The sequence below is a fragment of the Phocoena sinus genome, chromosome 17 (assembly GCF_008692025.1).
Source record: "Phocoena sinus isolate mPhoSin1 chromosome 17, mPhoSin1.pri, whole genome shotgun sequence".
In the NCBI taxonomy this organism is placed as follows: Eukaryota; Metazoa; Chordata; class Mammalia; order Artiodactyla; family Phocoenidae; genus Phocoena; species Phocoena sinus.
The window spans coordinates 69,910,233-69,936,589 of NC_045779.1; positions in this window are offsets into that span (position 1 = coordinate 69,910,233).

Below are 26,357 nucleotides of genomic sequence, written 5' to 3' on the forward strand. Positions count from 1 at the left end.
ATGAACCAATAAAGATATATGGATGACAGATAAGCACATGAAAAAATGGTCAATATTATCCATCCTTAAGACACGCAAATTAAAACTATAGTGAAATACCACTACCTACCCAATTGAATGGCTAGAATTTAAAAAAAGAACTAACAATAATCAAGCATTGGTGAAGATGTGGAGTATTTGGAACTTTCATCGTTGCTAGTGAAAGTGCAAACGTGTGCAGTCACTTTGGAAAACAGGCCAGCAATTTCCTATAAAGTTAAGTATATATTTATCATAAAACCTGGAGATCCCATGACTAATTTATTTCCCCAGAGAAATGAAAACAAATTCACATAGAGATTTTTACTCAAATGCTCATAGTAACTTTATTCAAAACAGTGAAAAACTGGAAACAGCACAAATGACTATCAAGTAGTGAACAGATAAGCAAAATGCAGTATATCGTAAAATGGAATACTACTCAACAACATAAAGTAACAGATTACTAATATACTTCACAGCATGAATTAATCCCAAAGTATTATGCTAAGTGACTGTAGCCAGACACAAAGTATTATGTGTTACATATTCCATTTATATGAAATTCTAGAAAAGGTAAAACTATACTCGTAGAAAGCAGATTAGTACTTGCCAGGGGTCAAGTGTAAAGAAGGGGAATTCATTGGAAAAGAGCATGAAAATTTGTGGGGCGGGGGGGAAAGAAAATATTCTATATCATAATTGTGGTGGCAGTTACACTCATATATATATATCTGTCAAAACTCACCTATTAGAGCTTTTAAAATTGATGAATTTTATTGTATGTACATTATGCCTCAATAAACCAATTAATTCAAAAAAAATCTGTCTTTGTAAGGGTCTCTTGTACAAAGAATTTGTGTAAGACTGCAAATTTCATAGTGTTGTTATTTCCCATAAAATGTAACCTATAACCCATAAAAGTTTGAAATTTCAATTGGTTGTCTTAGCTCTTGCAGTAAGTAATAATATTTAAATTGGAATATTTGTTTTCTGAGAATAATAAGTACTTAAGGGATTACTTTGTTAAACTAGAGGTAGAGTTTAGTAATTTCTTCTTCTTTGTCTGGATTTGAGTGCACAGTCTTGGACTAATCATAATCCTTGGGTCATGGCACCCTCTCATTTTTGGTCCATGTGTACCATCTGGTCCCCTTTTATTTAGATATGTATTTGTTTAATTGTTTTACTATGGCCTACCATGGACACAGAAACTAGTACACTGATTAACATTTTACATCTACTTATTTGATCCTCTCCCACTCTAAACCCCTGCATCAACTCATCCAATGCAAACACCGCTATTCAAAATCTTGTGCTGATCATTCCCTTGCTTTTGAAAACAAAATTATCATATTATATTTATTTGTATTTCTAAAAATTTATTGCTTTGCTTTATTTGGTTCATGAAAAGAATATTACAGTGTTTGCCATTTTTGCAGTTTATGTTGTACTCAATATTATATTTCGAAGTATAATATGTTTTTACTCAATATTATACTAGGAAGCATTCATATTATGTACCTTTGTAGTAGATTCATTTAGACTTCATAATATTTCATTTTATTATTGAACCAAAATGGCCATGTAGAATATATCTTCTCGACCTTGTAAATGAGTCCTTATAAATAGTCCTGCGTATATGCATGAGTTCCTCATGGATGTGTACCTAGGAGGGTAATGTCTCAACCATAGAACACATCGGTAGCTTACAAAATAATGTCATCTATTTTCCACGTGTAGATGTGTTTTTTATGTATATGTGGGGAGGAAGGCGATCTCCATGTCTTATTCCTCCGCCATGTTGAAGGTCCTCCAATTTCCTCATTTTTTAAATTATGGAGCATCACCAAAATACATGGACTACACTTGAAGATTCATTTGGGCAACATTACTAGAGCTAAAATAAACCAAAAACAATCACTATACCATAGAAGCAGCATGATATGTGAGAGGCAGAATTTGAACTCAGGAGAATAAATGCTTAGCTGGGAATCTCTATCACACACTTCTTGTGGGACCCTGGGCCGGTCACTCGGCCTCCTCCAAACCAAACCTTGATTTCATCATTTGCAAACATGACTATAATAATCATTGTCTTATGTGGTCAGTTGCAAAAATGACTGCAGTTTTCCACCTCTCTCTGTATTCATACTTTTTTTTTTTTAATGTGACTTTTCTAGCACTTCTAATTAAGAAGTGGAGTCTATCTCTTTGGCTTTGGATTCAGAGTAGCCTTATGACTGGCTTTGGCCAATAGAACACAGGGAGATACACTTTGTGCCATTTCTAAGCCCAAACCTCAAGAGACCCTGCATATTTCTACTTACCCTCCTAGAACTCTGATGCCACTATGGGAACAAAGCTGGGCTACCCTGCTGGATGTTGAGAAGCAAGTGTCCCTGTCACCCTAGCAGTTGATGGTCACCCCCGTCATTCCACCAGCTGACAGCGAGATATCTCACAGATTTATGGGTGAGTCCATATGTCTTCATTGTCTGTTGCTGCAAACAAACAACCCTAAAACTTAGTGACATTAAAAAAAATTAATGATCTCTTACATGTCTGTGGGTTGATTGGGTTCAGCCGGGCTCTTCTTCTGTTCCCCATGACATTGACTGGAGCTTCAGTCATTTGGGAGCTCTGCTGGATTGGAACACCCTAGATGGCCCTCTCACAGGTCTGGATGTTATATGTCTCAATAAGGAAGACCAAAATGCTAGGAGAGCTAAGTCCCCCTTCCATCCCTTCTCCTCTTCTCCCCTCCTCCCTTCTTCCTTCTCCTCTATCCCCTTTCCTCTTCTTGATGCTTTTCTTATCTTTCCCCTTCTCCTTCTCCTTCTCTCTCTCCCTCCATCCCTCCTTCCCTCTCTCTCTGTTTCTTATCTCAAGGCCTCGCCAGTTTACCTTTCTGTTGTACTCCAAGTAATCTTTACCGCATGAGAGCTGGATTTCCTACACAGCAGCTCAGGGCACTCAAAAGGGCAAACGTATAAGCTTTCAGGCTTTCTTAAGGCTTAGATCTCAGATTAGCACTGTGTCACTTTCTCTGCATTCTGTTAGTAAAGTGAGTCACAAGATTAGCCCAGATTCAGTGTGAGAAGAGACTGCAGGAAGGCATGGATACCAGGAGACATAGTTCATCAGGCACCATCTTCACGACTAGCTGCCACATCGTTTCAGACTAATCAGCTCTACCCTACCCACCAGCTAACCTGAGACACGTGAGTCAATCCAACCAAGATCAGCCAAGACTGGTCCAGATTAGAAGAACTGTCCAGTTGAGCCCAGCCAAATATGCTGACCCCAAAAATTGTGGACTTCGAATTTTATTGAAGACCTACTCTGTACCTGACACTGTATCACTGGCTGTGAATGTAGAGAGGAACAGAGAAATCATGGTCCTTTCCCCTTAAGAAGCTTTTAATTTAGCAGAGAAAGCAAATATAACAAAATGCAAAGCATCAAGAGTAATAATTAAGTTTATGACTGTTACACAAAGTAAAAAATAGAGCTCTATGAGCTTATGATAGAGAAAATTGATCTGGGCTTTGAGGGTCAGAAACGCCTTTAAGCTGAGGTTAGCTGTTAACTAGGTAATGGTGGTGGGTAGAAATATTCCAACAAGAAAAAAAAGAATATGTGAAGGCCCAGAAATAAGAAAGAGTTGATAAGTTTGGGGAACTATTAGACCTTGGAGTTTCAATTTCTTTGTCTATGAAATGAGTTATCTAAGTTTCAGTTTCCTCATCTATAACCTGACTACACTGGCATCACCTTTAATTGTTTTGGAGAGAATTGAGTGGAATAATGCATTATGTGAAGGGATCTAGCAGAGGGATTGTGTAGAAGAGTTGCTGAGTAAACAACACTTTCCCCTAAAAGAAAGAGAATGTGCACATTACATCTTTCCAATCACACTGTGACTCCTCTAAGGAGATGACTATGTCTTTTACTTAGGAAATCCAAACGCCCCAGGTTCCAGGAAACTTTGAAATTCAATACCATCACTTTATCATCTCTGATCAGATTACAATGGCTTTCAGCGCCACCAGCCTGACCATCTCTTCTCAAGATGGTCTTCACTTACTTCCGAAATTCCTTGAGTGCTTCAGGAGCTGTCAGCCCCTCAGTTCTCTGCCTCAGTCCCTGCCGAGGGCCCCACCACTGACACAGTGGTTAGTCACCAGAGCTGTTTAGAGATCCTACTTCTCTGAGCTCATGAGTCTTCTTGGTGACCATGGTGAGCCTTCATGGTGCTCAAGCTGAGCAGTGCTCTGGAGCAGGGAGTGTAACTCTCTCTCCCTTGCTCAGGGCTACACTTAAACTCTCTGCTGCGAAGCACAACTGCTTGTGCCCTGAGTTTCACCAGACTTTGTAGATGCTCAGTTCTACCTGCTGCACAGGAGGAAGTCACCATGTCATTACATCCTATCTTTCTCTTTCCTGCCTTTCCCTGAAGCTCCTGGAATAAACATTCAAACAGTATTTTCAGACAATATTCTTTTACTACAACAACAACAAGTATCCTTTTGAATTTATGCTAAAAGAACCACACGGCTTCACCTATACATTATCTCTGCAAACAGCCAAATTCAGAGACTCCTTTTGGACTTATTAGAACACTGTGTATACGTGTGTAATTCCCAATGATTAGAAGCTATGTTTCCAATAAGCACTGGATAACTGAATGAATGAGTAAGTAAAGCAAAACCTTGCACACACATAACAGAAGCTCAATAAATATTCATTAAAATACTAGCAGTAAGACTCAACAATCTTTAAGGTCATTTCTGGCATTAGACCTTTGTAAACTATGATCTTTGTTCTCAGGAACACTTACAGTGTAGTGCAGGGTTTCTCAAATTCTACTCTTCATGTTTTTGGCTGTGGGTGGCTGTCTTGTGCACTGTAGAATTCCAGCAGCATACCTGGCCTCTACCCACTAGATGCCAATAGCACCTCCCATCCAAGCTGTGACAACCCAAAATCCCTCCAGATAGTGACATATGTTTATGTTCTCTGAAATGAGGAGCTGGAAACCTAGATTAAAACTGTGCCTGAGGCACCAACCTTGGCGGTTTGGGGGGAAGTCGTTTTCCTTTTATGAAACGGGTGTTACAGAGTTGCCGCCAAGATTAAATAAAACACGATATGAAATTTTCTAGAACATAGTAAGTGGTAAATACACATTAGTGTCCTTAACTTATAACTAATACAGATGGAATATTTAGAAAATAAGACATGATATAAAATTTAAACTACCTAAGATGCAAGATGTAGTCCACCATCATTTTTTATGCTCAGAAGACCCCACATTGTATTTTCCACATAGCAGATACTTGATAAATACTGTTGAACTGAATAGAAAAGTTAAGCTTCATAACACAGTAGGATTTTGAAGGTACAGGAATGAATTAGTGAGTTATAAGCGATAACAAAAATGCTGAAACAAACTGTGTGTGAATAAAGCAAAGGTATGTTTGTGAAAAGACCACAGGATTCACTTATTCAAACTGGTTTGAACCTTAGCTATGCCTCTCTGTAACAACTTCTGTTGAGTCTCAGTTTTGTTATCTGTAAGTGGGAATGATAGCTAGTATCTATTACGAAGTGTTATTGAGATGACTATATATATATTGGCTTAAAAAAATTATCGTATAGGGCAGACATGCTATAAATAATAATGGCCACTACTATTAGTGCGTATTCCTGTTTAAAGATACTGTTGAATATTCATTATCCCCTGAATTCTGTTTTTAAGGGCACTTGCAAATTAGAACTCACTCAGGAAATCCACCCCATGATTCTCATTTATGAAAGTTGCTGGCCACAGCTAATCAATTAGAACCTACCAAAACATGTGTAGCACTGGGATCCAGGCACATCCGTCAAGGGAAAGGGCAGGGGAGTGACAAACTTTCAAGGAAGGCTGGTGAAAGATTTCTGATTCATGGCAGCAACCTGCACGGCAGTCTGAGCAACAGGTACCCTGTATTAGGACACGGACCTGCCTTCCAACGGGAGGCGGCATTTGCTTTCAGAGGTCAATACAATTACCTTTTAACCTCCCATGAAAAGAATGAAGAGTTATTCCTATGGTTTCATCAGAACCAGCCTTCATCCATCAGATTATTTTAGTGGACCTGTGGGTGGACAGTCGTGGCTAGAAATCTGAAGCCTTTTGGAAAATTAATAGCAAAAGGCCCCTTGAGGATGGATGAAGCTGGAATCTGAAGCTTTCCCTATTAACTTTCGGCTCTACCAAAGCTATGGACTACTGGGATTGTGGGGGAAGAGGTGTGAGCCCTGGATGGATTTCTCCCAGGTCTCAGAAGAGGGTAGATTTGTTATCTATGAGGAGCATAAAGAAATATCAGTCTTAGACATTTTAGTGGGACCCAATTCTCAAAGTTTTTACTTGGAGTGTGTGTGTGTGTGTGTGTGTGTGTGTGTGTGTGTGTGTGTATGAGAGAGAGAAAGAGAGAGAGAAAGAGATTGAGAGGGAGAAAGGAATGTCCTCCAAGCTCTAGCATTCCACATATAAAGGAGTACAGATGTGGCTGCCCTTAGGCTCCAAGACAGGTATAAGCACTGCAAAGAAGCCACAGGCTTAGAGTCAAGTCAGTCTGAATTAGAATCCCATTTCTATTGCTTACTAGCAGTGTGGCCTGAGGATGGGTAAGCTCTCTGAACTTACTTCATCAGGTATAAAATGAAGATAATAGAAACCATCAAGAAGGGTTGCCTAGACTTGACCCTTGTACTGGTGAGGATGCTGATGAGACAGTACTCAAAAGGCAATAGTGAAAGAAGCTTCGAGCTGCTTCCTGGCCTAGAAGGGAAAATGAGCCTGAAGCTTTAGCTATTACACCTCTTGTTTTAAACAAACATAAGGTGAAATATCCCCATGGCCCTGGGGAAAGTATATAAGTGAATTATTTGTGCTTGACAAAATCTGTGCCTTCCCAATGGCATTTTCACATTCTCAGCCATTCCCTGGAGTAAATGGCGGGGGGCCTAGGGATTAAAAAAAATATCCTGGGAGAAAGGAAATCGAGCATCTACCTCCATCCCCTTTTAAGAATCAACATGATAAGAATTTCTCTCTTGAATTGTAATGGTCCAAATGTGGTCTACCAGCAAGAAAGAACTCTATGGTCCCCACTGAGACAGCATATCAACTGACCACACACACTCAACCCCAATGCAAGGAGCGTCACATCATGCAGGATGGGCTAGAAGCTCTTCCGGACCCTGTCTTGATGTAGTGCTTTGGGAGTACTCACTAAACAAGCAAGTGAGGATGCAAAGGGCTACAATCTGGCTCAACTGTGACACTCTATTGTGAGAATTAGAAGGAATGAAGTGAGCTCAGGTATCAATAGAGCCGCAGCCCAGACGAAGCAGGACCCATGTGGCCACGACCAAAGACAATGAGTAAGTTATTCCATGATGACACTTTCTGGTTTTCTCCCTGCTTTGTGTTTGGAACAAATCTGGCATATGGGGACTAAACAGGGTTCCAGGATAATTGGAAAATTCAGGGTGTGGAAGACAGTCAAGTAGTAGAGACTAGATTTTCTGCTAATAAAAGCAAGTGGAGTTTCAAGTGCCTGACTGGAAAACCGAAGTAGATGACATTAATATTTATACTCCTAGTCATAAAATGTATCAACTAATTGCATGGGTATTGGGTATAAAGCATCTGGCACTTACATGTGTGAGATTAATCATACACATCATTATCACTACTCCTACTCTTGTAATTATGGATACCCTTGAACATAATTTGATTCTCTATCTCAGTCGTAGAACGAGGCAAGAATAAAAGTGAGAGATTAAACAAGCAGAGATGCCAATATTTACTAGAGTTAATTGTTGAAGGTCAAGGACTCCAAGGATATTGAAATATCTTCTCTTTACTGTTGGACAGTGGCGAACATTAGAAGAAGCAATGAATGAGGGTGGATTTGTAGAGAACAGAAAATGTTGACTTTGGACTAAAGTCAAAGCCACTAAGTCCCGACCTCCATCACAGTGTTGTGAGAGTGGTGGATAGGGCCAGTACTTCCTTCATGCGGGATCTTTCCCAACAGCACGATTCAGCTGTGGTGTAAAAGGAAATACTCATAATAAAAGCAGTTAATATTTAACTGCCATCCATGTGCTAGCCACTGTACTAAACATTTAAAATAGATTACTTTATTTAAATCGTCACAAAATCTCATGAGACAGTCACCATTATTTTCTCCAGTTTCATGTAAGGAAAATACAGACTAAAGAGATTTACAGATACCCCAGTTTACACAGATAGTGAGCGGTCAAGCCGAGATTTGGACCCACGGTATCTGACTGCATTGCCAAAGCTCTTAACCTATGTGATGCTGAAAGTACACTGGACTTGCTGTAAAAGTTCTAGGCTTGTATTTTAACCCAGAGCTCTTGGAACAAGTGAGTTAAAACTCCCTGAGCCTCAGTCTCATGTTTTACGGCTAGGGGATGAGAGATAGCATAAAATATGGCCTTAACCTCTCTGAGTCTCAAATTCTTTTTTAAAATATTTGTTATTGCCAAACTTGGATCCCTGACCTTGAGGAGCTTACAGTTAAATACAGAAATAGGCTTGTATACGGATGGGACGATATAAAGGTTACAGAGAAGCAATGGCCAACCGTCCCTTGTTTGGGAAGGAAGTCATGGCTTTGAAGAAGAAAGGGTCATTCACACCCATTGACTTTTGACCCCAGATTGACTGGCTTTGAATTCCATACTCAACATTCTGATTTTAATCAATTTTCTATTTCTGTTGTAACATGTGACCATAGGTACTCACCCCAATTTATCTAATGACTTGGTTGATAATAAAAAACATATCAACAACGTTTATGTTATTTAGTAAAAAGTTAGACTTGGTAGGACGTAAGCAGAAAGAAACTGCATGCTTTCTTACTTCAACCCTTTAAAACTGCTCTGTTGAATTGTTCATCCCTGCCCTTCAATAAAAACTGAGAGAATCAAATAACATAATTTCCAATTACATTAAGCACTATGCCTTAGTGCTCTCAGCTTCAAGATAAGATTAATCTCTCCTGGATAATTTCCAAATAATTCTTGGAAAGATACATAGGATGATATACAGCATGAGCTCTGTTCCTTCTGAAAGAATGAATAGCATTCCAATTTTGACTGGTCAATACTTAGTTCCTGTATGTTATGGGTAGAGGGGGCACACTAGCAGAAACCACAGTCATTCTGTCTAACCAATGAGGTTTTCAACTCCCCATCAGTTCTTCTACTCTAGTGAACCCAGCTGGAACATGTACTACTTTCCCCTGAGACTTCTTTTGCCTTTGTCCCTGAAGAGTCTGCCCTTCCCTGTTTCCATTGCACTGGCTCTTCCCTAGCCCCACCTGTTCACCTAAGCATAGGACACATTTGAGTCGGGAGGCACCCCCATGGGTTATGCTACCATAGCTGACACAGGGGCAAGGGAGAAAAGTAAGCATATTTCACAAGAAGGAAAGGGAACATTGGTCCCCTTACCCCTTTGCATGGAAACTTTCACCTCCCCAAACTATGGGCTCCAATTATAATGGTGCCAAAATGATCTCAACATGGGCCCCATCTATGAGAGTCCCAGTGTCATCTCAAGGACTCTTTTTCTTGACCCACTCTCTTTTATGGTAATGTGTGAAAGAAGAATTCTTGTGCTCCCATGGAAATTAAAACAAAATCACTGATATGTAGGAGCTCTTGAGTTGTTATATAGAACTCAATCTATGGGCCAAATTATAGCATCAAGTCAATTCAAAACATATCAGAAACTTAGATTAGGTTTAAAAAAATCCTCCATTTGTTTCAAGAAGTGTCATTGTGAGATGACAGTCCCTCTTGTTCTCACTTTGAAGCTTCTGTTTGTTTCTGTTAAGGAAGGTAATGTCACCTCTCGGAATTAAGTAAAACATCAAACCTATTCCTTACAACTTAATCCACACATCTGGGGTCACAACTTTCTTCACAGTTCCCTGTGTCATGGCTTGTAAAACTGGGAAGGCACATTAAACAAACTGAGTCTCAATTACTTATTTCATAGGTAAGGAAAAAAGGACTCAAAGAAGAATTTGTATTACCTCCTCAGCCTCATTTCTTACCAGTCCTGTCTATTACAAAACACATGTTCTATCCATGTGAAATAATTTGTAGGTCTTTATTTTGGTATACTCTATCGTACTCTGTGCCTTTGCATATGCTATTCCCTCTGCCAGGAATGCTTGTCCCTACTCATACCTTCTCCTATCAACTCTGTAACTTAGATTCCTCTTTCAGGTCTCAGCTTAGATTTCACTTCTATGATAATCCTTGCATGACACCCTTCTCCACTTGCCTCACTTAGGTGCCCTCTTTTTTGTTTGTTTTGTTTTGGCTACAATGAAGTGCTACTGCTTTATTGGAAAGTACAATCCCATAGCAAAAAGAGTGAGGCAAACAGGAAATGAGACAAGCAAGAATGAGAAGCAAATGCAAAATGATACATTGCCATGCCTGCCACTTTTCCCCAACCCTCAGTGGAGACCTAGCCCATCATTCTGCCAGTGTCCCTCCTTAGCCACACAGTCTGCCTTCTGTATGACAGAAAATCATGTTTGACACAGCCCAATGGAGGGAGGAAGAGAGAAGAATTTATCTGTTAGGTTCTTCTCATATTCTTTCTTCAATTCTTCAATCAAAATATGCCTCACAGGTAATTAACTTTCCTGCACCTCCTGGACTCTGTGAAAGCCACTATGAAGCTAGAGAGAATGAATGGGGTGTTTCAAGCAATAAGAAAAGTGTAGTTAGGATAATAATAATTTTTTTTCAGATTTTTTAAATTTGATGTGGACCTTTTTTTTTTTTTTTGCGGTACGCGGGCCTCCCACTGCTGTGGCCTCTCCCGTTGCGGAGCACAGGCTCCGGACTCGCAGGCCCAGCGGCCATGGCTCACGGGCCCAGCCGCTCCGCGGCATGTGGGATCTTCCCGGACCCGGGCACGAACCCGTGTCCCCTGCATCGGCAGGCGGACTCTCAACCACTGCGCCACCAGGGAAGCCCAATGTGGACCATTTTTTAAAGTCTTTTTTGAATTTGTTACAACATTGCTTCTGTTTTATGTTTTGGTTTTTTGGCCACGGGGCACGTGGGATCTTAGCTCCCCGACCAGGAATTGAACCCGCACTCCTTGCATTGGAAGGCAAAATCTTAACCACTGGACCACCAGGGAAGTTTCAGGATAGTAATAATTGAGTTATTTGTAGTGAGGTGGATGTACCTAGAGACTGTCATACAGAGTGAAGTAAGTCAGAAAGAGAAAATCAAATACCGTATGCTAACACATATATATGGAATCTAAAAAAAAAAAAGGTTCTGAAGAACCTAGGGGCAGGACAGGAATAAAGACGCAGATGTATAGAATGGACTTGAGGACATGGGGAGGGGGAAGGTTAAGCTGTGACGAAGCGAGAGAGTGGCATGGACACATATACGCTACCAAATGTAAAATAGATAGCTAGTGGGAAGCAGCCGCATAGCACAGGGAGATCAGCTCGGTGCTTTGTGTCCACCTAGAGGGGTGGGAGGGAGATGCAAGAGGGAGGAGATATGGAGATATATGTATAGCTGATTCACTTTGTTATAAAGCAGCAACTAACACACCATTGTAAAGCAATTATACTCCAATAATGACGTTTAAAAAATAAATGTATTGGTTTGCAGGACATAGTTGGAGAGTGGTGAATAGTACAGAATGTCTAGAGATAAAGCCTTATCGCTAGTGTAAGACCATAAAGGGATCCGATCAGCATAGAAACAAAGACACTGTCACATTGCCTCCAGCAATACCATAGTAATGGGACTAACCCTCGTATAGGTCTCATCATGTATCAGAAAGGGGGAGATTCCAGGTGTGACTGCAAGTAGATTGGTCCCAAAGGCATACGCTCAGTCCCTGTACTGAACTGTATCATCCACATCATCCACTATATCATGCCAGTGTTGAAACCTGGCAAACCCAAGCTAATGGAAGGGTCAGATGAGGAGGCCTCTCAGAGCCGTTGTTTCAATATTTAATCTACTTACCCAGAAGCCAGTGTTTTCTCCAGTAACTGCTGGGGGAAATGTTGCAGTCAAAGCTCGCCACCTGTTAATTACTGCACAAAAACAGCAGGGTCCAAAGACATTATTGTGTACCACGGATAATTACTGCCACACAGTTGTGAGGCGTCCTCTTGGCTCCCTTTCTACACGAATGTGAGGGCCTAGATCCTGAGCAGGTGATAACGATTTACAAGAATAATAGTAAATGCCAGTGGGAGCACAGGTAATTAAGAGATGTCAGCTGCAGACAATGTACTCTGTACAAGTCTGGAAACAGACCAGGAGGAATTATGGCAGCTTCCATCCTGTTTAGACTGCATCTGAAAAGATTGACCAGCACATCCAGTTAAGTTCAATTTCCTTAATACATAAAGAAGGAGGCAGATGTTAAGATCAGAATGGGTAAATTAATAAATGCCATTCCCGACATGGGAAGCAGGCTTCCTGTCCATCTCTGGCTGGGCATACAGACATGAAGTGAGCATGACCTGGAACAGGGGATTGAGGTGAATGTAATACCATAAGCTGACAGCTGATAGGCGTCATAAGGATGGCTAGAGACATCTGCCTTGCAGGAATGAAAAGGAAAAACCAAAACTAAAAAAGATTTCCAAATTTCATTGAGGAATTTGGCATGTTGGTGATCTAGGAGGAATTTCTGGTCCAAAATCAGACCTGATTGCTGCCAATATTTTGGACTTATTCATTGGTTTCTTTTTTTTATTGAAGTATATTTGACTTATATTAACTTCAGGTGTATAAGAGTGATCTGATATTTTTATAGATTATACTCATATAAACTTATCACAAAGTATTGGCTATATTCCCTGGGCTGTACATTACTTCCTTGTATCTTACTCATTCTTTACCTAGTAGTTTGTACCTCTTAATCCTCCACTCCCCTCCCCACTGGTAACCACTAGTTTGCTCACTGTATGTGTCAGTCTGTTTCTCTTTTGTTATATTCATTCATCTGTTTTTTTTTCAGATTCCACATATAAGTGAAACCATACGGTATTTGTCTCTCTCTGTCTGATTTATTTCACTAAGCATAATACCTTCCAAGTCCATCCATGTTGTTGCAAATGGCAAAAATTCATTTTTTTTTATGGCTGATATTCCGTTGTATATACATACCACTTTGCTTTATCCATTCATCTGTCTATGGACACGGGTTTCTTTCACATTTTGGCAATTGTGAATAATGTCACTATGACATTGGGGTGCATAGGTCCATTTCTTCTAGGTTGTCCTATTTGTTTGCATATACCTGTCCATAGCATTTGCTTATGGTTGTATGGCTTTTGGGTTTATAGTGTAATTTGTCTTCTATTTCTTTGTTGATCCTCTATTTAACGGTTATGGCCACTATTAAAAGTGGAATATTGATGACTCCAACTATTAATGAATTATCTACTTCTCTATTTCTGTCAGTTTTTACTTCATGTACATGGGCAAAAATAACTAAGTATATTTTTATAAAATATTTTTAAATTTATAAAATATATATTTTATAAAGCTATTTCACCTGCATCTCCCATTTTAATCTTAGCAACAAAGTTGTGCAGATATTTTCATCTCCATTTTATGGGTAAGAAAACGAGTGTGTCTGCAGTTCACACAAGTGATAAACAGCAGCAACGAGACCCAAACTCAGCCTTGGCCATTTTCCACTCATATATCATCCTCTCAACATCATCCCAGCCGACACATTAACTGGCTGAAAATCTAAGAGTAAACTCAGCCAAATGTAGAACTGTCCAGCTGACACCAGCCCAGATTACTGACCCACAAAATTATAAACTAACTTGATGATTGTTTAGTCACTGAGTCACTAATTTTGGGAATGGATTGGGACATAGCAACAGCTGATACAGTGCTCCTACTTATTGCCTACGCTCCCTGCATTCAAGTGTCAAATTCTGTTAATTTCTATACTTACATTAATTTTTAGAGTACAGAACTATCTGTTAGTACTATGTCTACCAAAAGTCAACAGAGATGTGTTCCAGCTTTACTGAGATATAATTGACCTTACAGTATTGTGTAACTTTAAGGAGTACAACGTGACGGTTTGATACATGTATATATTGTGAAATAATTACCACAGTAAGGTTAATTAACACACCCACCAACCTCACATAATTACCATGTGTGTGTGTGGTGAGAACATTTAAGATCTAGTCTCTTAACAACTTTAAGTATTTAATACAGTGTCAGCTATAGTCACCATGCTGTACATTAGTTCCCAGGACTTATTCATCTTTGTACCCTTTGACCAATATTGGTCCACTTCCAGCCTTTGGGAAGTCACCAACATTCTACTCTCTTTTTCTGTGAGTTTGGCTTTTTTAGACTTTACATTTTAGTGAGATCAGGCAGTGTTTGTCTTTCTCTGTCTGACGTATTTCGCTTACCCTAACACCCTCAAAGTCCATTCCTGCTGTTGCAACTAGCAGAATTTCCTTCTTTTCATGGCTGAATAGTATTCCTTTGAATGGACATATACTACACCTTCTTTAACCATTAATCTGTTGACAGATACTTGGTTGCATGCATGTCTTGGCTATTGTGAATAATGCTGTAATGTACATGGGAGTACAGATATCTCTTCAAGGTAGCAGTTTCATTTCCTTTGAATATGTACCCAGGAGTGGGACTGCTGGATCATAAGGTAGTAAAAGTCAGGGATAATGTGATTAAAAAGAATGCAAGGATTTTCTTAATCCAGGGTCTCTTCACTCAATTACTCACTTTACTGCTTTGTCCCTCTTAGCCGGTCAGTTTGCAGCTCTGCTACTCACACAATTAACATACAGATGATTCATTTTGTTGCAAGTTTTAGAAACATTTATTTCTGACCAAGAGTAGCCATATGGTTTGAGTGTTTTCTCCTACCTTGCAGACATTCAAGGAACTATTCCTGCCTAGTAAGAAAAAGGAATTCAGGGATTATGTTGTTTCCATTTCTCTCCACAATTATTTTCTTCTTTGTTTCTTTTTTTTTTTTTTTTTTTGAGGAGTGGGGATAGAAACCAAACCTGAAGCAGCTAAGAATAGTTCGATTCAATATATTCCTGCATAAAGCCTGTTGTTTATCTCTACAATGCAGGTGCTGAGCACCATTTTGTTTTTCCAAGAACTTCACAGAAGTAGCTTTCCCTGGCTAGCCAAGAAACTTTTAAAATAATAATTAAAAACAGGTTCAAATTTAATTTCATCCTCTGTAATGTAGATGACTAGGGGAAAGCAGAAAGTGGTCTCTAACAATTGGATTCATTGATTATATTTTTTTTCTGTGTTTGGACTTCTGATTTCTAGCCAGGTCGGAGAGATTTCCGGGGAGCCTGATCTCAAACTCTTTCTCCCAAAATTTCCATCACACCAGTGAATGAACTAGCCTGTGATTAAAACAACAAACGATAGAGAAGGAAAAGAAACTGACAAGATAATTTGGGGGTAACCACTTATTGTTCCCAAATTAAAACACTCAAGAAGTACAGTTTAATCCAATTTTAAAATTGTTTTCTAAAAGAAAGGATTTTTCTTTTCATTGTTAAACATTACCATTCTCTACAACTGAAGAAATAAGTACACTTTTGTTTGGCCAAGTCCACATACTAATTATTTTAAACTAGGATATATATAGTGTGTAATTTGTGCTGACATATATGTATGAATTATTAATTATACACACTCTACTATATATATTAATATATTATAAGCTACACACACACAGAAAGAGAAAGAGAAATTCATGCTGACTAGTAGTTGGCTATATTATTTTCCAGGGTAAGCTGAAACTTTTAGAAAGAGCAGAAGCATGAAAACGACTCTGAGATCATCATATATAGAATGTAAAAGAAGAACTAGGCATTGGTGCCATAGTCAAGACCAGGATCCTTCTCAAACCGGACAGAGCCCTTCTCAGGCTGGCCTCAGTAAGGTGGACCCAGATACATTTGAAGACGGATCCAATTACCATTCCTCCTTTGGCTAGGAAGGCCAGAAAGCATCACAGTGACGGGAAGGCCTATAAAATCTGTCTACTTTGGCTGGAATTGTGTTTCCCCTGTTACGCTCTAAGTGATCTTTTTACTCTGAGCCTCAGTTTCTTCGTCTGTGAAAAGAAAATAATAATTCCGCAACTTGGGAAGCATCTATCCAGGACACATAATGCCTGCATTCTCCTTTCTTGCAAGGTACCCTCAATCACATTGAAAACTTTGGCACTTTGGGAAAGGGGTAGATGCACCTAGGAAAGAAAAGGCCTCTGTCTATGAAAGCTGTATTTCTGGAAGGACAAACATTCTTGGTCTGGCTCTACCTGCGCCCTCCCTACTGTACTACATATGCTGGGAAGGGTGTGGTTTATAATGGTGACCACCGGTAGCCAGATTTTCCCCCCACCTCAACAGCATGGATGTGGCGTGCCTAGCAGCATTTTTCCTTAACTGGTAACCCTAGTCCACAATTCCCAGGGTAACAGAAAAAGCCCCAATCCACATCTATTTATACATTTATTTATGTTATTAAATTCTTTCAACAACTACGAGATAGGAGCCATAAATGCAGGTGGATAAACGGAGGACCCTGAGGATTAAGTAAAGGAACCTGGGCTTTGAAGTTCAGCACAACACTAGCCTAGGTCCGCCTGTGCTTATTCCCTGCATCACAGAATAGAGGAATATTACCATCAGCTCAACCCTGGGAGGCCTCTATTCTTTATCCTCTTCTCTCCTGGTTTATATCTCTTCCACTTCAACTTTTATTTCATCTCCTGACTTTCATCTTTCTTCATCTACCTTCCTACCCCTTCCCAAATATTTCTTTGATTTTCCTAAAACTTCTGTCATTCAACATGTTTTCCTCTTTCTACATCTGTATAGATTATATAACTCTTCAAATTTTTCAGACCCCTGCTCCCTGGGGATCATTATACCTTCCACAATGTTGAAGCCAGGAGTGACAAAGACACACTTTGGTCAATGAATCTTAAGAAGACTAATGTATTTCCAAGTTGTCTGGGCCTTTAAAAGCCATTAATTATTTAAAACATTTCTCCCCTGCCCCCATAAGACTGGCAATGTTCCAGAAGGTGATGCTCCACCAGCCTCAGTCTTGAAAGAAGGAAAGTGTAGAGCAGAGCTGTAGGTGACCCACACGGACATGCAGTGAGAGATAAACCTTCGTTGCTATAAGCCCCTGAGGCTTTGAAGTGGTTTATTACCTAGCTAATCCTAACCAACATTCTATCCCTCCGTTTTTCCTCCCACTTCTTATTTTCTTTGTCTCTTTTTCTTTTTATTCAACCTCTTCCAACTCATCATTTCAGATCTTACTCAACTTTTTTCTTACCAAAGCCTATAAACTCTCTTATTTCTTCTTCTTTCTCTTGATTCTTCTTTTACTGATTTGGTCCTATCTTCCTCTGTCTATTCCCCAATTAGACCCAAAGGAAAAATAGAGAAAAAGAACTTTCAAAAATTAATGATGAATAGGTACCAAGAAAGGAGACTGGACATTATCCTAGTGGCCCCCAGAGACTTGCATTCCAGGCAGGGTAGTAAATGTCTCATTTTTCACTGAATGCCTAGTTTGGGCCAGGTACTTTGTTGAGAACTGAGGTTACAGAATTGAATAAGACATACTCTCAGATACCCAAGAGGAGATACTGAGAGGGAAAAGAGGTATAATCAGTATTTTGTGTAAGTACTATAATATATTACACATTACATATATTATTGTACTTGTCACACTAAATTACATATATCATACATGTACATATATCATACATGTGCAGAAGCACACAAAACAACCATTTCTAAGCAATTTTGTGCTAGAAGCTCTGCATGGTACTGTACAATCCTCTCCTTTAAAAGAGTAATCCCATGGTTTGGGCACACTCAGCCCCACTTGACAGCCAATAACACCGAGACTTAGAGAGTTTATGACAATGAAGCCACCCTCATACCTATTAAGTGATTAATCTGCGAATCAAACCCAGGTCAGCCTAATCCAAAACCTGGGCTCTTCATCCAACACCCTGCACTACCTCCCCGACGACAGCTGTAGGGGAAGAGAGGAAGGAAGGCTTGTGAAAATAATGACTGGCTGATTCGAAAACAAAGGGGTGAATGGAAGGATGAGTGGAATGCTATTTCAGGCAGGGGTACTCTCCTAAGTAAGATGCCCAGAGGCGAGGAAAATAATGGGAAAGTCTTGTACTTTTTGTGGTTTTGTTTTGTTTGTGTTTTTTGCAGTCTCCATAAGAAGTGGAAAAGCAGAAACCCCTGCTCTTGGGTAGTTATTTGAACCATCAAGCACAAACATCTAGAGAAGAATAAAATCATTGACCAAGAAGGAAAACAAAATGCTCTGTAATTTTTCTCTTCACAGTCTACGGAGAAACAATAACAGATACACCCATCTGATCTTTGATGCATTTAAAATCAAAAGTTTAAAAGCCTGCAAATATACTGTGTTTGCCCTGCACAGTTTTGCTAAAAACAAATTAGCTGCCAACATTGAAAAAGTGAGAGATGCTGCATAAAATTTCAGACGTCTGGTTTCTCTTTTAGAAGTCCAATATCCCCTAAGTGCTGAGTACTAGTTATCCCTTCAGATGGGTCACACACTTTCCTGTTAACCACTGTCCCACTACCTTTTTAGTTCCTAGCGTCTTCTACACCTGGCCTGCTTCACTCATTCATTCTAATTTCCTAGTCCCGAAGGCACTCAGTGTTAAGAAGCCTTGATAACCATTATCTACTCTTTGATTCTTTAATCATATAAAACAAAACAAAATTTTAACATGCATGCTCCCAGATGCCATAGATTCAACTGCCCACGTGTGTGGAGTTAATGAATACCTGCCGGCCCGTTATGCCAGTATTGCTCCGTGTCAAGCCTGCTGTTGTATGGTGCTATTAACGCTGTCCGGAAAATGAGTGAGTACAAGCAAATAAAATACCATCTGAGAGCTCTGGGATTTCAAAATAACTTGTTAAAATGGATATATAAAAATATATCACGCTGAGTATAAAAATGGATCACGATGAGATGCCACTGGGAGCAGAATATTCTGTACTTGTGGATGGTCAGATGAAATTTAGAAATTGCTGCTCTGATCAGTGAATAAAAACATTACCATCATCCACTTCCCAGCAAATGTACCTTGACTTGTTAATTGCTCGGCCACTTATTAATAATTGAAGACTTGAATGCATTATTACTGTGTAATCCAATTCTACCCTTACACTTACCACTCAGGATAATATTAACCAGAGCACTTCTCCTGAGGAAATGCATTAGTGCACAACTCTGTGTTAAAAATAAAAGCAAAGCTTCCTGTAAGTGGAAAGAAGAAATCTGTATTGGATCCAGAGGATAAATCAAGATAATTGTAACAGGGAGTATGAAAAGGATGAATATAGGGGAAACAAAAGACTTACTGTGATCCAGCCATATGCCACACGTTGTGTTGGATGTTTCACCTGAATTTATCTTATGCAAACTGTTAATCAAGTGTTATTCCTGGTTTAGACACAGAGTACTCAGGCCTCGAGGGGGTCAAGTAATCAAAGTAATAGAGTCAAGTTTCCAGCTCAGGTTGCTCTGGGAAGATTTAACAATGACCTAAATAAACAGAGACTTATTCTCTACTTAGGGACAGAGGTGGGAATAGTGGAAATTTTGTAAATAAGGCTGTGATGGTTAATTTTATGTGTCAACTTGACTGGGTCACCAGGTGCCTAGATATCTGGTGAAATACTATTTCTGAGTGTGTCTGTTAGGGTGTTTCCTGAAGAGATTAGCACTTGAAACAGTAGGCTGAGTAAAGAAGGTTATCCTTCCCAATGTCAGTGGACATCATACAATCCATTAAGGGCCTGAAAAGAACAAAAATGCAGAGGCAGGGAGAATTCTCTCTCTCTGCCTGACCGTTGAGCTAGACTATCAGTCTTGGTCTTCTACCCTGGAACTGGGACTTAAACCATCATTGCTCCTGGCTCTCAGGCCTCCAGACTCAGACTGAAGCTACGCTACCAGCTTTCCTAAGTCTCTCCCCAGCTTTTTCTCCAGCTTGTATATGGCAGGTCGTGGGATTCTCAACCTCCATAATAACATGAGACAATGCTTCATAATAAATCTCCCTCTCTTTCCCTCTCTCCTTCTCTAAACAGAACCTAAATCTATCTATCTATATCTATCTACCATCTATTTATCTATCTACATCTATAGATAGATATAGATAGACATGTTCTTTTTGTCAGACTAATACAAAAGAGGAGGTGTCAAAAAAGGAATTCTCTGTACACACATGTAGCACTTCACCTTCTTTTTTTTTTTTTTTTTTTTGCGGTATGCGGGCCTCTCACTGCTGTGGCCTCTCCCGTTGCGGAGCACAGGTTCCGGACGTGCAGACTCAGCGGCCATGGCTCACGGGCCCAGCCGCTCCACGGCATGTGGGATCCTCCCGGACCGGGGCACGAACCCGTGTTCCCTGCATCGGCAGGCGGACTCTCAGCCACTGCGCCACCAGGGAAGCCCGCACTTCACCTTCTTTAAATGACTTTGCAAGTAAATATTTCCTCTTAATTTAGGTAGCCACAATAACTCTATCACGAAAAGCACTACTCCATTAACTTTACATACATTAAATGCTATCTGCAAAATAGTTCTTAATTGTGTCATATAATAGGTGCTCAATAAATGTAGCTATTAATATAATTGCCTGTGTATTTACTGATATATTGATTATGTCAGAGAAGAGTGGGTATGATTTCGACTATTAGATATATAAGTCCAAGTGATAAAAACGTCTAACATATTGAGGTTCAACTATATCAGAGAAATGGCTGACAGGTGATACGGCTGCCCACTCGCCTAACAGTCACTGAGCACCCATCCTGTTCCAGAGTTATACTAGGTGCTGGGAATAGGATGATCAATATACTAAGGTGTGTGCCTGTGGGAAGCTCATAGTTGAGTTGAGATGGGAATGAGAAAACAAATGTTCACGATAGATTCAAAAAAAGTGGCATGGAGCCATTTATGAACTCTGCAAGGAGCAAAAACTTCCTGCCTGAGAATTTGAGGCCTGAGCTGAGTGAAGTTGACTAGTTTAAAAGAGTTAGAGTTTACCAGTTGGATAAAGGGTAAAGAGGATAAAGGCATTCCCAGCAAAAGACTTGCATATGCAAAGCCCAGAGTTAAGAAAGAGCATAACAAACTCAAGAGAAAAAGTTGGAGGTCTGAAGGATGAAGCTGAACAAATGGGAAGATGTCCAGTTTCGAAGGGGTAGACAGGCATGTGAGCTACAGAGCTTGTCCTGTATAGAACTTGCACTTAGAAGGGAATATGAATACATTAACCAATGACACATCTCTCTTGAGTATTTCTCCAGAGTCCGGCCCTGTGCCAGTTACTGGGTTGGATACAGAAGTTAATGTGCTACCGTAACTACAATCAAGAAGAGGTGGAGCGCAACTAATATTCACTGAGCACTTATTATGTGTTATATTCTGACCATCTGAAAAGGGGAAATGCTCATAACATCTTGAGACTAAGCTTTGTTTCTTACACATTACTCACTCTTTCTAACGATCACCATGTACTGAGGATATTGAAAGCTTGGCCAAATGTTAGCTGGAGGTTCAATTTGTAAGATGGCGTAAATTTGAAGCAATATGGTTATAGTAGAAAGAAAGTAAACAGACTCAGGAGTTAGGCAGATCTAGGTTTGCATTCTATACTCATCATTGGCCACTGACATACCTTGGGCAAATATTAGCTTCAGGAACCTTCGTTACAAAATCAAGATGTCAATTCCCAGCATATAGGTTTCTTGATGCAATTAAATAAGATCACTTATGTAACGATGCCCAGCACAGTACAGAGAAATAACAGGTGCTCGACGTATGTTAATGAATTTATCCAAAAATTATTTGTGAAAATGAAAATCAGATTGTGCCACACATATCTGCAAAATGATTACGATATCTAGTGTATGAACTCCTGGAATGCTTCTTTTGAATATTGATTTAAAATAAAAATAACTGGATCCAACTGCAATCTTAGATATAGCCAGGGGCAATAACTAGGCTGGGAAAAGATATCTCAGTCACATTTTCCTGTCCTTATAGATAAAGATAAAAACTGAAACCAATGAATGGAACCAGAAATATGGAGGAAATAGGGAAAAGAGTGGAAAAGATGAAGCCTTAAAATTAGTAGAACAGATCTAATGACACCCAGGGGAGGAGCAGAGCCCAGGAAGGAGGAGCTGACATTAATTAATGAAGAGTTTAAAAAGGAACCAATGAAGGAATGACATCTCCTGGGAATAGTCACACTGGTGGAAATGGCAAATAACTTCTGAGTGTCTTGGACTGTGATTATTTTTTCTCCTTTCAAAGATGATCAGCATATCCCTCAATGGAACTGTTAGCTAAAATGCAAACATTTCTTGGAGAAAAAAAAAAAAAAATTGTCTTCACTCATGTGATCGGAAAACAATCTTATTCAGAATTCTCCACTTGCTTCCAGAAAATATTCATTTCCCATCTTGGTGGTTTACTGTAATGATCAAATTTGAATTCATCTTCCAAAGATTCCTGAATTAAAGGAGTTAAATAACTGTATACAATGGGAATTCAATGAATCAACTTACAAAAGGCTGAAGACAGTAGGTGATACACTCTGAAAACAAACACTCCAGAAAGGTGTGATTTATCATCAAAACTGATCTCAGGATCCACATTTTTTTGTAGTACAATTTTTGTCTCATATAAAATGAGAATTATAGTATCTACCACAAAGGATTTCAATGTATATGAAATATGTTATTAAACATTGATAAATACATCTGGTCTGAGCACATAATAACTGCTTAAAAAATGTTAGTTCCCTTCCTACCTTCCCTTTTCTCTTCCATCCTCTCAATTTCATTAAATTGGTTCATCCATCTGTGTCTAAGTTGTCCCCTTTATTTGTTTTTCTTTTTCCTTCTCTCTCTCTCTCCCCTTACACATACATTTTTTTTACCTTTGTTGAAAGCATGGGAAATAGTTTCAGACTATATTCCATTCCATTCCATTTCCATTGGGAAAATGTTTCTCTACATTAATACAGATTTAGAATTTACTAGTCTGAAATATTTTGGTTGTTCTTGGAAGCTGGGTATATCATTTACTCAAGGCACTGTCAGAACTTTTCCAGAAGAATGAAGATATATATTTTTTGCTTTGTACAAACTAAGAAGGCTTAGAGGACAGTTTACAATCTGGAGTGTCAGAGCCCAGCTTGGACTCTTCCACTGGACTTGAGCATCAAGTTACACATGGATCTGTACTCCTAAACCCCTCCTGCTGAGAAGTTAGACCCAATAACTCTGACATTGGGAAATGTGTGACTAGAAAATTACTGTGCTTTGCAAATTGCCTTACGACTAAGAAAGAGATAGCACATAGGGTATGCTTAATGCGTCACATGTGTTTATGTGTGTGTCTCTGTGTGTGTGTGCACACATACATGTGTGCATGTGTTTATGTGCATGTACAGAGATTCAAACTACAGGGGTGGAAGAGGAGGGCTTTCTATTGGAGGAGGGTGCGGGGTGGGGGAGAAGAGGGGAGGGAAACCTCAGAGAGTAAGCGGAGGAGCTAAGATAATCCAAGAGAATACTCTTAGTAATAAGGGTTTCTTTTTAGTTTTTTCCATAATCTTGAAGAATAGTTTGCAAGTTTCAAGTTTCCTTTAACCCCCTTTATTGTTATTCCCTATAGTTTGGGCCTAAATTTCAATAAAGTCTGAAACAAAAGATTTGGTATCATTGGTAGTTAAACCGCATAAGGATGTTTACAATTCCTCCTATCACTCCTCTGAGGAGGCCAGAGTGCAAGTAGCTGCACGTACATAAGGGAAACAGTGGCCCTGATGTGATAGCATCAAAGAGAATAGAGCTCCCAGGCAGGAGGAATGTGGGATGGAAAAATAATCTCAGCTAGTTCAGTCCCAGGAATGAGTCTGAAGGTCACAAGTATAATTGCAAAATGTGATGCTTCAGGTGAATGTATCTTGATATTCAAGTTATGTTATTATGAGAGATGTTCACTCTATGTTGGGCTTGAATTTGAATCACTCTCCAGTGAAGGCCAACCTTTTCTTTGTTTGATGTTAAAAAGTTACGTTTCAAAACTATCTTCCAATTTTTTGGCTTACTGTATATATCCTCAATCCTACTTTGCTGTAAATAACCTCTCTTTGGGGTTTCTGATACTGGATGGAGAGCCGGCAAATTCAGAACATTAAAGAGATCAAGTGATCTTTCCCTTAAAAAGGACTCTTTTTCAAGTGGAAATGACCATTGATGTATAATTAAAGTAATGATTTTGGTGACCCCTAAGAAGTACGGAAAAGCTTAGGCAGACAGAAAGGACTCCAAGAATAGAAAGCTATTCTAAGAAACACTTAACTCCACCCCAATACAGCCAGTACTTTAGAAAAAGCCAACAACCTTGAAAACCAGTCAAATGAGAAAACAGAGTTGCAGTGCTCTGTATTCAAGTGTACAGTGTTTGGAATTTGAAGGTTCTAAGAATGAATTCTAGCTCTTTAATTGACCACATTTATTTATCTTTCTGATTATAATATCATACACATGTATACATATACATTACATTATATATACATATGTACTACCATATGTAATTTTTAAATTATTGACATATAGTTTATTTACAGTGTTGTGTTAGTTTCAGGTGTACAGCAAGTGATATATGTGTGTGTGTGTGTGTGTGTGTGTGTGTATATATATATATATGTATATATATATCCTTTTTAGATTCTTTTCCCTTATAGATTATTACAAAATATTGAGTATAATTCCCACCATATATGTCTATATGCAGGTACTTGATACGTATTGATTTGCTTCTCCTCCATTTTCCTTTCCTTTCATATCTTCAACTGTTGATTTCTACTTTGCCTTCTCTAAGCCAAATGAGCTGTGTCTGTCCCCCAAATGAAAATGGAGAATAAGTGATCAAACATAAATGAAAAGTAACTTCACAAAGAAACAATAGCACATAGAGTTTTAACCATATGTAGAATATAAACTGACAGAACAATAATGCAAACTGAGAGAGGGAATAAGTGAATTGAACTGTTCTGAGGCCTTTGTTTTATCAGGAAAGCAGTAAAATTACTCATTTGCATTATAGTCTAATAAGGCACTTGTGTTTTAGTCTCTAAGATAACCACTAAAATAAAAGAAAAATAATCTATAACTAGCTAAGGGAGGTGGGTAAAATAAAAATAGGTTACCGGACTAATACTAAGTTAATAACCAAGTAAAAACAACCAAATAATGAAATAAGTGAGTAGCATCAGCGAAAATAATATTAAGAAATATTAAGAGAAGCGAATTAGCTTAGAGTTTATAGAAAGTGATGGGTGTGAGCTTTTGTTTTTGAGTCATCAGGAGAGATCTTACAGTGCGATGACAGTTTTGCGGAGATTTGATCGGTAAGTAGAAGCCAGACCCGCAAAGATCTAGGGATAGAGCATTGGACACAGAAGGAAGAAAACTAAAATGGTAGAAGCATCTTGGCATCTTGAAGGAACAGAAAGAAAGCTGTAGTGAAGTAGGGTTGTACTACCTTATGTTGGCACTGAGCGCTGTACTGAACAGTATATTCGCAGCCTACAGTGTTGAATCGGAGCACTATGGGATATTTTCAGTCCTAACTTGGAGAGGAGACTGACGTGCCAAGCAATTAAGTGAACTGGGTAGCATTATTGCGTATATTTTCTTCAAATATGTATTTTGGAGACAATCGTTTGAAACTAGTCTCAGCCACTTATGAGAGCAATTTGGGAAATTTGCTTCAGCTTCACCCTATGTACTTGTAAAATGGAATTACCAATAGCATAAAAAGCCAGGGTAAGGTGTGCTGAGGATTAAATCCTATTATGTAAAGTGTTTACCAAAATGGGTGAAACATATTAGTAAGGGATAACTCATAAAATTATTATCTTAGATACTCCATATGATAAGAAAAGGTGCTGGTATTCTAACCCAAAGTGTGTTTCACTACAGTCATTGCATCCTCCACTTCACCTCACAGTCAAGTAAAATGATGACGTGGAAGACAGTAAGTGCTGTAAGAGAAGCTGGGGCAAATAGCTATGAACCACA